This window comes from Anthonomus grandis, chromosome 7 (assembly GCF_022605725.1).
Source record: "Anthonomus grandis grandis chromosome 7, icAntGran1.3, whole genome shotgun sequence".
Lineage (NCBI taxonomy): Eukaryota > Metazoa > Arthropoda > Insecta > Coleoptera > Curculionidae > Anthonomus > Anthonomus grandis.
This window is the reverse complement of record NC_065552.1, coordinates 34,498,950-34,512,903: the sequence shown is the minus strand read 5'-3', so window position 1 is coordinate 34,512,903 and position 13,954 is coordinate 34,498,950. Positions and strand designations below refer to the sequence as shown.

The window sequence follows — 13,954 nt, the reverse complement described above, 5'->3', positions numbered from 1 at the left end:
TCTGCCAAGAAATAAATGAGGATCAGTTTAAACGCTTGATACATTAATAAGAGTTTTCACAGTTTATAACATTTTATCCTCTATTTTATCTTAATTTGTAAATAGACGTACTTACTTGCTTTCTTGTTGGTTAAATGTAAATATTTCTGAAACAGTTGAGTTTTCAGATGATGACGTCATATTTTTTTTTGTTCCACCGTGTATACAAAAATTTATGTGCAATAATGCGCAACTTAAAATAAAAATCCAAGGATCCGAGCGTTTTCTCAAAAAATCATGTCTCTAATTTATGCAGAACTTTAGGCGGTCACCGTATATGACATACTTATATGGTTCATATGCATACTTACCTTGTTACACCTAGAAACTAAAAAACACTTAGTTTAAAACACATTAATATAGAAGACAGAATTAGATAACTTCTTTAGGATTTTATTTTTGGAAAATAATTAGAAATACGAACAAATAGGTACTATTGTTTTCGAAAAATGTAATAATCAGATATAACCTAATTTATTATATGAAACGTAACATATCGTATTATATTTTCTTTAATTTATTTCCATACAGAAGCAAGCGACTCAACCTACATAAATTCGTTATTCGTTAATGAATCTATACTTATAAGGATGTTATTAAAAAATCAACAAAAATGTTAATTACTTTTCAGCGGTTTCGATTATCTAGGACCACCACTCATCGAAACCATGTCGATGAACTTTATAACTTAAATAATAATCAATACTGGATAGTATATTTAATTTTTAATTTATAATCTGGTTTTTACTCGCTATATATTTTATTATGGGTTCGTAATCTCTAGTAGCTATACGTAATATTAAAGGAATTGTTATGGTTATGCTTTAAAACACTCCATAATTACTATTTCATTGTTATCTTAATTTTTTTAATATAGCTCTCACTATGATCTTTCAGTTTGATATGAGGTATACATACATATATTATTAAAAAAATATGCGGAATAAGACGCAAATTTGAAAGTTTATTTTAAAGCAGTTACCTAATAGTATATTCTTAATATCAAAATGGTGAACAGACTAATTAATTTAGGCAAAAACTCACACATTCTTGTGAATATCTACCTCGTTTTATACTTAATATATCACTTTCAGCTAAATTTAATTAGTAAATCTCTTGCGATTTTGCACAGATCCTTTATTAACACATCTTTTACTGATTGAAGACTCCGCAAATAAATTGTTAACATTTATTTTATAATCTAGAAAGAGTTAACTAGTTTCGTGTACTTTCTACTTAATTAAACGTTAATTGATTTGATTCCCTTTTGTACATTTATTATTATATTTATAGAACGCTAAAACAAAGTTGCTTATATGATTGTCTATTCTCTGGAAATATTCAATTCACTCTGTTAGTTATTAATTTGAGACTATGTTTCTAAATCAACTTTTAGGACTTAAGAACAAAATACATATGATCTATCATTTTTGTTACATAATTTTTATTTTTATTTAGAAATTTTAATAGCATAATATCAACGAAGGCAAGCGTAGTTAACCAGCTATTCTCAACTATAGGAAATCTCCATATAGATAATTTTTGTGCCATAATTAAATCGTTAAAAGGCTAAAATACAAGAGTATAATTGAAGACACAAGTGCATAAAGGATTTATGTAACAAAAACAACTTTTTGCGTAAACTGAATTTAAATCAGAACTTTTTAATTAATGAACTTATAAATATAAAATTTTTAAAGTTTTAGACCCTAAGGCTACAATGTGTACTAGTCTTGTAATAATGCACATTACATTATCAAAGGAAACTATAAAGTTCTAAAAGTACATGAATCCTTCATTCCCTAGGTAAGTTAAAAAAAAATTATACAAAATGCATAAAGGGTACAAGGTATAACAAAACTTGGACAAATAAATTCAATTCAAATATTTTATTTGTATCATTTACAAGAATATGCTTATAAATGCTAAGAAATCCTAATTAGTTCTTCTTTTCTTAATTTTTCTTGTCTGCTCGACTTCCGCGCTTTCATTATTGTCGTCATTATCTTCATTTTCCCCTAAACGAGAATAGAAATGTTGATAAGTTTCTTCTATAAAGCAAAGTTGTTATTTTAGGTTCTTTATTTTTTCTTCCGATAAGGTATTTTTTTTGTTTGATATTATTTCCAATTTATATTCATTTACTGAATTTGTCCTGACATTTTTAATTATATCGACTTTTAGGAAAGGTGCGTCTGGGTCCAATGAGGTTTTGTAATAATATTCGCCATAGCTTTCCACGCGTATCCATTTAATATCATCTCTAAAATTTATTTTGTCTCCACAACAATTTTTTTTTCTGTTAAACAAGTTTAATTTATTTTCTATCTCAGGAATATTTTTAAAATGATCGGTCATGTTAATAACAGAGTTTTTCTTTTTAATAACGTCTCTGTATTGGCCTGCAGAGAACATTCTCTCAATTTTTCGTAATTTTTTTCCAATAATTTCAAAATCTCTATCTGAATCCAAGAAAGAGTGTCCCACCTCTGGAAATTTATGGTCTATAACTTTGACATATCCTTTTAAAATTAGATATTGATATAGACCTATTAGGTTAAAATTTTTGTTCTGCCCAGCACAAGAATCGGACCAGATGAGAAGATGTTTTATGTCCTTGTTTCTATTTGTTAAAAGTTGAACAAATGTGTGCAAGCTACTGCAAACGTCAAGGCTGCCCTTTGTTGCTATATCTTCGGTTCAATTAAAAAAATAGGCCTTATCACCGTCAGATGTTATTGTGTGGATTCCAAAGTTATAGAACCACATCGGCCTTAAATAAAATGATTTGGAAGTGGTAAGTCGTGGTAAAGGCATAGTTTGCTGTAAGTCCATAGTCAAATAGCAGAGTTCATTATTCTCTAGGGCCCTCTTTCTATCGAATCTTTGCTGCTCAAAAGCAAATTTAAAATTTTCTGTATGGATTTCATTTCTTAAATTGGCATCGCAGGTACTGCATGTATCACTCCTGGGTTGTCCAAAGGAAAAATTAAATTCCGTTGAAAAAACGTGTGTATAAAAACTTTTTGAAACCAAAAACTGTTTATGCATATTATTTTCTTGAACATATTCTTGATACAGCTTATGCATTTTCATTATTTAATACCGGAGACAAATACATCTTATTGGCATTTTTGTTTCGTGAATAGTGAGGTTGTTCTGCAGGAAAAGAGAAAATGTGTTTTTTACAGCATCAACCACTTTTTATTTTATTTGGTCTAAAAAGATGACGACCCCTTTTATCTGGTGATGGTGCTGTAGTCCCTGATTTCCGCTGATTTTTAATAAGTTGTACTTTTTTATATGAAATCTGATAAAGAGAGACAAAGGCAGCTTTACAAACGGCTTTGGTATGCTTGTTGCAGGTTATTGTGTACCTAAATGTATATGTTTTTCCTTTTGTAATGTTTTTTCTATGCCGATTAACAGGCACAATCGAAACAGATTTAAAAAGTAGCGAGTTTTTCGTATTTTGATCTAATGAGTAAAATTTTTTAAATATTTTTACCTGATCATCCTTGTCAAATTGATTTTCACAATTTTGCTTTTTCCATAAAGATCCTAATTCGGGACTTTTGCTTGGCATTTCTTTTTTACTTTTTAATGAAATGTAAGTATCGCCTCTCTGTCTTGCCGAAGCAGTCCTATTTTTTTCCATGTTTCAGGACGACGCTTTCTGATTCTTGATTTTTTTTCTGACAAATCAAATACCTTCCTCTCTGGCTTTGTTTACCCTAGACTCCAAAATACTGTCTTGCTTTTCTTGATAGTTGTCAGAATCTTCTGCTGTAACATGTAGTAAGGTTTTAGAGTGACTTTTATTTTTATCCTCATCTTCAAAACTTTCACTTGATTCGAGACTGTTGGCATTATAGTCGTCCGAAGTATCTTCTGTAGAAAATGCTTCATCTCCGGAGAGAGAATCTAAAATTTTTTAGCTATTTAGAATTTATGCTATGACCTAAATTGCATTTTAAATTAGATATTTACCGTTAAATAATATATCTTGTAAGGTGGACATATAATCTGTGTACGTTTCTCATATTCGATGTTCCTGATACTAGGTTGAGTTTTATCTTGTGTTGGTAAAACTTCTTCAAACATACCTCTACAAACCTAAAGCTTTATTATTATCACACTCTGATGTTTTAGTTTTGTTTTTTTTTATTTTCAGTAAATTAACGTTTTTATTTTTAATGGAGTAACTATTTTTTTTCCTCATGGACCTACAGTTTTACGTGGGTTCCGGACCACAATGGACTCGCTTCTAACAAGACGACCGCCCAAGTTAGGTATTTTTGTGTTAAGGTAAGTATTTGAAAAAAAAAAACATACCATCTACAATAATCATCTCATGTTCTTCATTTTCTTGTTCTTGCAAATCAAAATTTGGAACATTTTCAGTTTACCTCGTTTCGCTCCTACTTAATAAATAAGCATTGTGTATTCTTATCGGATTGTTCTAAAATAATTTAAACAATAAATACATCCCTTTAGCCATTTTTAAGGCCACTGGTAAGATTGTAATCTTAAATTGTGAATAAAACACATATTTTTCCAAGAAAGATAAATTATATGGATTTAACATACCTTCAAACTGTTTTTGACTTAAGTTAACTAGACGTCTACTTCTTGCCGACATGTTCACAACTTATTTCACTATATTCACAACAGCAATACGCACAGCAGAAAGAAAAATATGTGAAATGGAAATGAAAAAGGATGGCATAAACAAAAACATAACCTAACTTCAGGGATCTATGTAACATGAAATGTCAACACAAAACATTTTGCATCAGGCATAAAAGATCTATGTACCACATTGAGCACATAGATCCTTTATGCATTTTTGTAATAGAATATTTTTCATCCCATTGCGACATTTAATTACATTTATTTATTTACAAACACCGCCTTACAAGCGAAAACCCAATTACAAGTCAGTATGAAAAAAAACAAAACACATACTTAGCTTAACAAAAACCAAACAATTTCTGTTAATGAAAATAGATACAACTTATTTAAATCATTTATCTAAAACTGGCCAAAGATGCCGCAAATAGATTGACAATCTCTGATATAGCATTACAATTAGTACACATTGCATGCAAAGAGGAAAACTTCAGAGCATTTGTAGTGGCCAGCCAGATCGCCCGATCTTACATAACACCTCTCGACTTTTTTTATGGGGGCTACTTGAAACAAAAAGTCTACGTCACCCAGCCATAATCTATCATCGATCTCTAGAGCTCCCCAATAGATTATTTTACTTTCTTGAAGTGAATGGTGCACATTTTCAACATCTTTTATAGTGAAATAGCTACAGTTCTGGTTTACCTAAAGTTAATATGGGATTACTTGTATGTTATTTTTTTCTAATATTTTTAAAGATTTGTGACTATGACCTCAGGATTTTAAATAGGACTGCATAATTTCCTGTTAGTGAGTTAGTTCTGAGTTACTCATGATGCATTGGTATGAAAAATTCCCGTGTCAAACAATACCAGCCCAAAAGTTGGCTGTAAAAATGCGATATCTCGGCTAATATAAAAGCTATGACCTTGCGGATGGTTTCGTTAGATTCAGAAGGATAAAACTAAGGCAAACCCATTGGAATTTTCCCTATAGTGTCTATAGAAGCCGAAATATCGACCTCCAAAATTTGGGATTTTCAATTTTTCGGGTATCGAATTTTTTTACGAAAAATTTGATTTTTTTGGAAATCGAACTAACTATACCAACAACTTGCTCCTATCACCTACACCATGAAAAAGCCGGGTTATAACGAGATTCGAGCAAAACTAAGGGAATGCGAGAACTTTAAAAAATCGGAAAAAGTCATTTTTCAATCTCGTTTTTGAGCCTAAAAATAGACTCTAAAAATGCGATATCTCGGCTAATATGAGAGCTACGACCTTGCCGTTGTTTTAGTTGGATTCAGAAGGATGAAACTAAGGCAAACCCATTGGAATTTTCCCTATAGTGTCTATAGAAGCCGAAATATCGACCTCCAAAATTTGGGATTTTCAATTTTTCGGGTATCGAATTTTTTTACGAAAAATTTGATTTTTTTGGAAATCGAACTAACTATACCAACAACTTGCTCCTATCACCTACACCATGAAAAAGCCGGGTTATAACGAGATTCGAGCAAAACTAAGGGAATGCGAGAACTTTAAAAAATCGGAAAAAGTCATTTTTCAATCTCGTTTTTGAGCCTAAAAATAGACTCTAAAAATGCGATATCTCGGCTAATATGAGAGCTACCTTGCGGATGGTCTCGTTGGATTCGAAAGGACAAAAATAAGACAAACTTGTTGAAATTTTCCCGATAGCGCCTATAGAAGCCGAAATATCGACCTTCAAAATTTGGGTTTTTTAATTTTTCGGGTATACCCTCCCGTATCGATTTTTTTTGACGAAAAATTTGATTTTTTTCGAAATTAAACTTACTATACCAGCGGCTTGCTCCCGTCACCTACATCACGAAAACACCGGGTTATAACGGGATTCGACTAGAACTAAGGGAATGAGAGCACTTTGAAAATTCGGAAAAAGTCATATTTTGACCTCGTTTTTGAGCCCAAAAATGGGCATTAAAAATGCCATATCTCAACTAATATAAGAGCTACGACCTTGCGGATGGTCTCGTCGGATTTAAAAGGATGAAAATAAGACAAACCTGTTGGAATTTTCCCAATAGCGCCTACAGAAGTCGAATTATCGAGCTCCAAAATTTGGGATTTTTCATTTTTCGGGTATACCGCCCCGTATCGAATTTTTTCACGAAAAATTGTTTTTTTTTTAATGGAACTAATTATACCAGCGGCTTGTTCCCATCACCTACATCAGGAAAACATCGGGTTATAACGGTATTTGACTAGAACTAAGGGAATGAGAGCACTTTGAAAATTCGAAAAAAGTCATATTTTGACCTCGTGAAATGGTCATTAGAAATGCCATATCTCAACTAATATGAGAGCTACGACCTGGCGGATGGTCTCGTTAGATTCAAAAGTATGAAAATAAGACAAACCTGTTGGAATTTTCCCAATAGCGCCTATAGAAGCCGAGATATCGACTTCCCAAATTTGGAACTTTTTCACTAAAAATTGTAAGTGTCAAAGTCAAAAAGTATGTGTTTAAAATCACCTTCCTCTGAGTAGTAAGAAGGCCGCACACTAATAAACAATAACTAATTAGTACTTCAAAGAATCATCAACTCTTACTTAAATTAAAGTGTAGATAAAGTTTATTATTATTATTCACATGACCTGACACACTATTTTCTATGCTACATAAAAATACCTATATAAAGAGAAACCCGCGTTTTTTTTTTATAATCAGCTGATGAAAGTAAAATCAACCAGCTGAATATAATTTATTTATCGCGAGGTTACTGAAGAATAATAATACGTTTTTAAATTTATGCATGCGGTCAGGAAACCTACAAATATTTTTTTAGCGTAGTGAGAGGTCCGGTTAAACGAATATTTTTAACCGGACATTGTATTTTTAAATGCACTATAGTTTTTGTATTATATTATACTACAATTTATATTTTATACTATGTGTACCTTGTAAATAGTAAGATGATGGTAAAATCTTCATGTACATTTTTCGTATGATGAATCAAATTTTAAACACGAAATAGTCAATAAATAAGAGGAAATAAGATTCTGTGGTTAAAGACTCTATTTTCACAAAAAAAAAATTAACTAAAAAATATTTTTGCTTACCGATATTAGATTTAAATGTTAATATTTCAAATTGAAAATATCAATAGACTAAGTTAAATTATGTAATATAAAATATAATTTTCGTTATCAAATCAAAAAATAACTAACTACTTACAACAACTATTTCTCTAAATCAATATGTTTATATTAAAGATGTTCTCCGAATATTTGTTAGTTTCAAAACACTAAAGTATACAATTTATGGAAGGAAGCCTATGGAAATATTGAGTAACTCCCATTAAATATTCTTAAACAGTTTAAAAAATTAAGAAGAAGGCAACTAACTTATATTGCAAAATACTGAAAAATAGTTAAGCTATTTCTTTATACATAGGAGCAGCAGTTGAAATACATACAAGTTCAATTTTAGTTTATAAATAATTGATGCCAGATGAAATCTAAAATCACTATGGCGGAAATAGTGTGTATCAATTATGTAATTCTTTAAAAAAAATATTTTTTAAATTAATGTTTTTTTTTGGATATCTTTGGAAATCGTCGAAATTTTTTAATTTGTTAACTTGCATGTTGTAGAAGTAAATTCTTAAATTTACCTCTAGTTTTTAACAAGTTAAAGAACTGTACCAAATTTTGTTTTAAAACATTTACGTGTTTCGAAAATATTTACAAAAAACCGCCATCACCTTTTCATCTTTAACACCTTGTATCTTAAAAACTAAGACATCTTGGACCCTACTTTATAATAATAATAATAATAAAAACGTTTATTAGTCACTCAAAAAGCAAAAAGTACAAACAGAAGTACACAGACAGTGAACAACACTGTGACATTTCAATGTAAATAAGAATATTATTCGTTACCCTTAACAATATAATTTTGTACACACAGTAGTAATTTATACCTACATACATAGAAATAATGAAAAATATACATATAAGATATACCTTATATAAAATTTTAACCTTATTTTGGGTTATAGAATACGCGGTTAAAATATTGACGTATAAATTCGGGACTCCCTAAGTATCGGATACTACAGCATTTCTATAAGAAACAAAAATCACTTTTCAATAAATCTTGCCACGACCTTGAAAACGTAAATCTAATAACGTAAGTAAGTTTTGATAGCTTTTACTTGAAATAAAACACATGAGCATTAAATTTTAATCGGATTAACGTCTCACTTGTCGAAAGCCGTATAAATTCTAATTTGTAGTCGGCCGACGGATATTAGCGACTGCAAATTAAATTAATTTGACCTTTTTCACCGTCAAGTTTTCGATTTAAGTTAAAAGACTCAAAAGTTGAAACTTTCGAGTTTCGACTTTTAATAGTGAGGTTTAAATTTAAGAAATAAAATTTTTATTTCACCTCGTAACATTCTATATCATTTTAAAGGTAGTTACTTAAAGCATTTTTTGTAAGAAAAGGTAACCTATTTCGTGATCATTGGCATTAACAGATATTTTTTAAAGCCTCTAATTTGATACAATAATAATAGACAGTAGCTTTAAATACTACAATTAGAGCATACACAGTTATTCTACATTTATCACCGATGTTTCTTTCAACAACTCAAGAAAGAGATAAATTTTAATTAGTACAAAAAGTGGCTTTCGTTGATTTCTAGATAAATACTTCGAACAGAATATGAAGATGTACGCACACTGTCCCATTTTGATTAAAATTGCAGGGTATGTCTTTTACCTGAAAAAAAGCGGTTTTCACAAACTTGTGCCACTTTCTCATTAGTGCCATAAATAATATGAGACACACTGTTTTACTTCTGAGATATTCGACAAAAAATAGTTAAAACTGCTATTATTTGTAAAAATCAGTGCTAATTTTAAACTACATAGTAAACAGTTCAAAGAACTTTACAAAATTTATTTTTATAATTGTCTATTACACCTCTGTGTATTATGAAGTACAAGGACATATTTCACCTGTCCTAGTTGTTGCTAGTAAGTTTATCGGTTTCACGATCTATTATATTTTTTTTTGACAAATGTTCAATGCCTACGATCTGGCTATTTGTACATTTTGGTTATTCATAAACAAATAAACGATTATTATTAATATGACAGCAAAAGGTATAGTTGTGATGAACATATAACAACATATGCAATCCTTGCTAAATTTATTCTTAGTTTTAGTCTGTATTATTGTACAAGGTTAAATATTATTAATACTTAATACTATTAATATACAGGGTGATTTTTATAAGAAGGTTATGCTTTTGGGGGATGATAGGGGACGTTCACATATAACTTTTGATATAAGACACTATGGGTCGGAAATGCCTCACAAGCAAAATACAGGGGGTTAAAGTTTTTAAAAAAATTAAGAAATTAATTTTTAGTTTTTTGATTGTTTAAGATATCGGTGTCAAATTTTCGCAATAAAGCTACCTAATAAAGATGCTTTAAATGTAAAAAATAAATGTAGAATTAGTTTCAACCAGTGGCGTAAATCAGATAGGCATTAGAGTAATTTTTTAATAAAAAAAATTGTACGCCACTGATAATCAAAAATTTTAAGAATCCTTGGTTTATTTAACAGAAAAAAAGGTATCCTGCATCTTTTTCCCAAAAGGCACCATTTTATCAGAATTAAAAAATAAATAACTTTAATAAAAACTAAGGAAAAAAAATTATTGGATAACGTTAAAAAATACTAAATAATAAATAATAATAATTAATAATTAATTTAAAAGGTGCTCAAAGTGGCCGCCAGTTTGTTGGATACAGAGCTTGCAGCGTAATGTTAAATTGTCGTGAATTTTCTGAATAACTTCACCCCTAATTTATTTCTTTATTCCTCTTAATTTCACCTGCAGCTACTGGCAATGCGAGCCACATGATTCTTTAACTGGTGTCAAGTAAATGAGTAGATGAAACTGATCCCACACATAAGATTACAAGGATTTTAATTAGGGGATCTCGCTGGCTAAGAAACCATGCAGGCCACCACAACCAAAAGCTTGGCAAATGTCTGGGTGTTTAGCCCCTTGTTGAAGATGGGTCAACAGATGCAGAACCTTTTGTTTTTTAATTAGATAAAGTTGGTGTCCAGCAATTTTTCGGGTACTCGCACGAACTCATCGGATTTGCCGAGTGTGCATATCCGCTAACTCAATGCCACGCAAATTGCAAAGAGGGACATGACAACAAAATAACTAATAGCTTTGACGGTTGCTGGGATATTTTTGACATACGAATCAAAACTTTATTATAACGTCAACCCAAGAAACAATCATGTCTGGGCTGTTGAAAACCCCAACTCATGCTAAATTTATCCGTGGCTACCAACAAAAATTCTCTGTGAATGTTTGGGCAGGCATTATAGGGGAGAACTTGATTGGTCCGTATATTTTGCCAAGACGTCTCATTGCAGGGAATTATTTGATTTTTCTTCGAGATGTACTGCCTAAACTTTTAGAAGATGTGCCATTGGATGTTCGGCAAATAATGTGGCTTCAACATGATGGTTGTCCGGCACACTATGGTCGCGTTGTCAGGGAATATTTGAACCAAAGACAACGTCTATCCTAGACGTTGGATTGGGAGGGGAGGCCCAGTGGCTTGGCCAGCGCGCTCTCCCGATTTAAATCCTTGTGATTTTTATTTGTGGGGTCATTTGGACCAACTTATTTATTCTACACCTCTGCCAGATGAACATGATCTTTTGGCTCGCATTGCAGTAGCTGCCAGCCGAAATTAAAGATAGGGGTGAAGTTATTCAGAAATTTTACGACAATTTAACATTACGCTGCAGGCTCTGTATCCAACAAAATGGCGGCCACTTTGAGCACCTTTTAAATTAATTATTAATTATTATTATTTATTATTTAGTATTTTTAACGTTATCCGATAATTTTTTTTCCTTAGTTTTTATTTATTTTTAAATTCTGATAAAATGGTGCCTTTTGGGAAAAAGATGCAGGATACCTTTTTTTCTGTTAAATAAACCAAGAATTCTTAAAATTTTTTATTATCAGTGGCGTACTATTTTTTTTAATTAAAAAATTACTCTAATGCCTATCTGATCTACGCCACTGGTTGAAACTAAAACATTTACTTTTTAGATTTAAAGCATCTTTATTAGGTAGCTTTATTGAGAAAATTTGACACCGATATCTTAAACAGTCTAAAAACTAAAAATTAATTTATTAATTTTTTTAAAAACTTTAACCTCCTGTATTTTGCTTCTGAGGCATTTCCGACCCATAGTGTCTTATATTAAAAGTTATATTTGAACGTCCCCTATCATCCCCCAAAAGCATGACCTTCTTATAAAAATCACCCTGTATGTTTTTTGAAGTACTTGGGAGACGCATATATTGTCTCCAGATCTTCATCTTCTTTTATATAATTGATTTATACCATTTTTAATATGAGTATGATAGTGAATGTATAAAAAAATTGTTGTTGTATATAGTATCCTTATATTTATTCTGTAATTAAATGTTCAGTAGGAAAAGGTCTTGCTTTTTTATGTGGTTTTTAAAATATACGTAGGTCTAATACGTAGCTTATATAATAAGTTATTAAAGCACAGAATTGTTGAAGAATAGAAAATCAGTTGGATATTCATGGGGATAGGAACCTAAACGAAAATTTATCATATTTTGTTGTTACTGTGAGGCAAATTTTACATAATGCGTTTCCAGATCAGTGGATTGGGAGAAGAGGTTCAATGAAATGGCCGGCGAGATCACCAGATCTAACACCCCTCGACTTTTTTCTCTGGGGTCACTTAAAAACGGTTGTTTTTTAAAACGCAACCAGCTTTACTCGATGATTTTCGGCAACGGATTATTACAAAACGTGCATCTATTCCAAGAGAAGTGTTTAAAAATATGAGAAATTTGTTCGAAAATAGATTAAACTTCTGTATATAGGCCAAAATAAGATGCATTTATACCTTACTTTGATCCTATATATAATTTAGGAAAAATTCTTATGCAATGTGAATTCTACTCCAAAATACTTTTAATTCAAGGTACTACAAAAAGGGTTGTGCTATTTAAAAGTTTGGGGTTAACCAAAATACAGTGGTTGTAGTTCCCCCTACTTGTATAACATTTCTACCAAATTGCGCTTTCCTAACTTTTTTAATTTCAGAGATATGTGCATTGAAAATTTACAAATTGACACCCTGGATATTTTACTACTTTGAATATTTTATAATTTATATTTCACCTGATTTTATTTGTTTACTAACTACTTTACTGATTTTTTGTACACATCTTGTTGAGCTATATTTTATTATAAGTGCATGACTTGACTGTGACTTAATTCCTTATTATTTTTATAGTAAAATCTTAATAAGACATCTTTTTATCAGAGCTTGGTAAAGGGCTAAATCTTCTCGGGCAATCGATTAACTCTTTATTAAATAAATAAAACACCATGTATATATATCCGAAATCGACTGGAATTTTTGACTTTTAAATTAGTTAATTTTAATTAAGGAATCTTTGATTATTAATTAGGCGGCAGGTTTAGTAAATATAATCATTATTAAACTATTTGCCTAATGTTTATTTATCGTTAGTTTTTCTAATGGCAAATAGTGCAAATAACTCCTAACATTTTAACACTTACCAATATAAAATATTAGTTGTGAAACAACTTCAAAAAAATTAATCCAAAGAGAACGTCACTCATGCTTTTGACACAAAAAAATGCGCGCACATTTTAGTATTTTAGTCTTGAAACTAAACCTGTTTCATGTTTTTGACAACCTTTGGTGTTCACAAAAAAATCCTTGGTCGAATTGTTTCAAAAAATTTTATATTATAATATAATCACTATACATATACAATTTATTTCGTTGGCGGGCATTTACGATTTAAATTTTTAAAATCGTCACGCGCTGACAGCTAAATAAAGTTGCGTTTCACCGCACGTTGCGATCGCGAGAGTGCGGGCGGGTCGTTCGTCGTTGTTTTGTAGCGGCATTTCAATTTGTTTCTGTTCGTTTCTTCGATGTTCAGTCTGCTGCCTTTCAAGTGGGGATTACTTCGCTTCAAAATAGCTTTGGGTTGCCAAATATTATGTTTTATTTGTGTTTTGTGTAGTAATCGATTTGTTGATGTTTTTGTAAGATTTTTATTTTCTAGGTATTTCAAGAATATGCATATAAAATAGTTATAAGTTTACCGATGCCAATAATAGGTAATACACATAAATTTTAATGTTTTAATTCA

The 13,954-nt window shown here is 30.7% G+C and overlaps 1 protein-coding gene across 1 annotated transcript in view; it reads right to left on the bottom strand.

Moving 5' to 3' along the window:
• LOC126738256 (uncharacterized) overlaps nucleotides 1-13,722 on the bottom strand; it is a 97,487-nt gene extending 83,765 nt beyond the window's left edge. The window contains exon 1 of the mRNA XM_050443497.1: nucleotides 13,350-13,722. The gene's annotated coding sequence lies outside the window, so the exon portion shown is untranslated. The remainder of the gene's footprint in view (nucleotides 1-13,349) is intronic.
• Between the last annotated feature and the right edge of the window lie 232 nt (nucleotides 13,723-13,954).